This window comes from Hemiscyllium ocellatum (genome assembly GCF_020745735.1).
Source record: "Hemiscyllium ocellatum isolate sHemOce1 chromosome 41 unlocalized genomic scaffold, sHemOce1.pat.X.cur. SUPER_41_unloc_1, whole genome shotgun sequence".
Taxonomy (NCBI): domain Eukaryota; kingdom Metazoa; phylum Chordata; class Chondrichthyes; order Orectolobiformes; family Hemiscylliidae; genus Hemiscyllium; species Hemiscyllium ocellatum.
In genome coordinates, this window is record NW_026867538.1 from 366,113 (window position 1) to 369,701 (window position 3,589).

Below are 3,589 nucleotides of genomic sequence, written 5' to 3' on the forward strand. Positions count from 1 at the left end.
TCCAAGGCGAACAAATCCAGCCTTCCCAGGCTCTCGTGGCACAGTGGTTAGCACTTCTGCCTCACAGCGCCAGCGACCCGGGTTCAATTCCCACCTGAGGCGACTAACTGCGTGGAGTTTGCACATCCCTCCCCATGTCTGCATAGATTTCCTCCGACAGTCCACGTGCAGGTTAGGTGAATTGGCCATGCTAAATTGCTGGTAGTGTTACGGGCAGGGGAAAATGTAGGGGTCTGCGTGGGTTGCGCTTCCGCGGGTCGAAGTGGACATGTTGGACCGAAGGGCCTGTTTCCACACTATAAGTAATCTAATCTAATCATAACTGAGAATTTCTATCCCAGGTGACAGCATGCTGAATCTAGTCTATTAAGTCCACGGTGGAATCGCGCCTTTCCAACAGTGTGGTGAGCAGAGCTACACTTAGCTTTCGAACTATGGTTGATGAAATGATTTATAATTTTGTAAGCACACTTCCTTACTCCCAATTTGAAATGGCTAAAAAGTGAAAACAACCCCTATGCCCTCAGCATAATCATATCTTCACGTGTTCACATCTTCGGAGATGAACTAACTTGCACACCAAGTTTCCTTCGTTCCTCAACATGCCCTGGGGGCCCAGCATAACCGTGCATATTCGGCCCCATTAGACTTCAAAAATGCATCAACTCATACTTATTAGGATTAAATTCGTCTGCAGTTGATCTGCGAAATTTAACAAATGAGTATTATCAAACTCACAATTGAGACTATCCTCCTCATGATCAACAACACTACCAAATTCGAGTCATTTGCAAACTTAATAAATATCGCTTTTGCGTTCACATCCAAGTTGTGAATGCACAGTCCACATTCAAGAAATAGACGTTCATTATTTCAAAGGGAGGGTGTGCCAAGTTCAAAGGTTGTTAGTGCTTGAAATTCATTTTTCTCAAAACATCGTGGATGCAAATAGTGGAAGCTTTGTTTTCAGGCTGATGTTGACATATTGTCGATGATTGAGAGGTCAAAGTTGATCGATGAACACGCAAGAAATCACAGTTGAGGATAGCAAAAAAACAAAAGCCACAATATTTTTGCATAGAGAAAGAAGAACTGTGAATGCTGCAAATCAGAAACTACAGCAGCAATTGCCGGAAAAGTTCAGCACGTCTGGCAGTATGTGTGGATACAAATCAGTTTTAAACTTTCGGGGCGAGCGACCTTTCCTCAGAACTGTGGTGTCTTTCTCAGCTCTGAGGAAGGATCATTTGAATTGAAAACGTTACACTGATCTCTTTCCACAGATGCCGCCATATCAGCTGAACATTGCCAGCACTTTCTATTGTTCATGATCTCATTGATTTGGAAGGAGAAAGTGAGGACTGCAGATGCTGGAAATCAGAGCTGAAAATGTGTTGGTAGAAAAGCGCAGCACGTCAGGCAGCATCGAAGGAAAGCTGCGCTTTTCCAGCAACACATTTTCAGCTAATTAATTTGGTTCTAGTAACCTGGAATTGCTGAGTCGCCTGCTCCTGTTCCTATTCAGTATGTTCGGGTGAGCACACAGATTACCCCTGGCAGCCTCTAAGATCGATAATTCGCGATTGTGCATTGGACGTTTTTTAATTATTTTCTGCCTACTCAATGGTTCATTCACCTTCGTAGACATTTCGTTTTGTGTTTGATCAATGTGGTTCAGTATTGATGCACCTGGCGTTCTCTTGCTTGTAGGCCAGCAGGAAGCGTGCATTTTCTTTCCAGGCTTTGAGGTCGGACAGTGATGCATTGGACATACACAAGTATGCCTCTGTGTGCAACAGCACGCTCCCCTTCCCTCAAGTAACGAGGGGACAAGGAGCCAGTGACATTGCCGGCGTGCTGCCATTTGTGTCTGTTGGAGCAGAGAATCAGAGAATCTTGGAGATTATCTTCAAGTCCTTTCAAGACCTTGTGCCTTTTAATTTCAAATTGTGTCCCCTTATTGGACTCAGGAAGCAATTGTTTTCTGCTCACTCTGCCCGTGTTCTCCAAACATCTATGCACATGAAACAGGCCTTCCCAATACTGCCTTTGCTCTAAAGAAAACAATCCGTTTAAATCCAGCCTCTCTCCAAATCCATAATGCTCCATTGAACAGAGTACAACAAATAAACAGATCCTTCTGCCAGCATGTCTGTGACGATCAGTGTACTATTCTAATATAATACCATCTGTCTTCATATGGTCAAGATCCCTGTATAGTATGCCTGTTCATCCATCTATCTAATTGCCTGTTAACCTTTGCTATTATGTCCAATTCTATCACTTGCCTGGCAGTGCATTCCGGACATCTATCACCATTTCCGTAAAAAAAAACTATCTCATGCATATTCTTTCAAACGTTTTCCTGTGCCCAATACAAAGCGACATTTCCACCCTGGGTGTTTCACATCCTTCCTTCAGATCGCCTCTCAACACCAAATCTCGAGCACAAATCATTAAAATTTGTTGAAAGGCTTTTGTAAAAAATCGTCTCCGATCCAAGCGACATCCTGGTGTAACTCTTTCCGCGGCCTTCCAAACCATCGAGATCCGCCCTACAGGTTAGCGACCGGAGCTACAAATGATCTGACAGTTGTGGCTACACCAAAAGCACACCTGGCAGCTGAGCTGCTGCAGTGTGAAGAACATCAATGCATCTTACCCATTTTCTGACAACTCCCCTCCTCCTGTCACTGCAATATTGATATGAAAGTTTCTGATTTCCACCCATACTGACTCGGTAAAAAAACCCTCATCGACGATCTTCCTTTTTGCAGCTGTGATATTATCGCTGATTAGCAATGCCAATCCTCCATTTCTTTTCTGCCCCAAACACCCCAATATGTTTGAAACATCTAAACGCTGGAACATTCAAAAACCAATGTGAAATTTGGTCAGACTCTCTGAAATGCCCCGATGCACTGTGCCGGTGAAAGCCCGAGATATATCAGTGAGTGAATGTGCAATTTTCTGATTTCAAGTGTTCATGGATTCAGCCTGTCGTGATCTTTCGTACCAGGAAAGAGGGTGCTCTCATCGTCTTGATGTGGGTCAGTTCAGTCCAGAACTACTCAGATGCAAGAAGTTAGGAGGACCTTGCACAGAATCCTTCCTCACAATATTCAAGCGCTTAACAGCACCACCCAAAACAACTCGTCAGACATTGCCCGGTCACTTTGGAGTAAAGAAGGTGAAGCAGCGGCTTTCATTCACAGTGTGATTGAGGAATGTTCTTCATAGGAACATCTGCTGAAAATAGGCAATGGGAGCAGAATAATTGTGAAGGGAGTATACAAATAAACCAGACAGCTACAATGAGTGAGTGAGAGAAACAGAGACGGAGATGTAAATTGAGAGCAAGAACTTGTGTGTGTGTCAGCGGAGAGAGGAATGCAGAGAGACTGAGAGAGGCAGACAGGGAGGGTTAGTGAAAAAGAACGCGCGATAGACAGAGTCAGAGTGACAGAAATTTGGAGAAAGCAAGAAAGGAGAGGGGAAGAGAGATTGGCAGAAAAATTCACAGATACAAGTGAGGCCGTGGAAGTGAGAGGCAGCCAGTGACAGACAGTGAGACAGATTGTTAAACAGC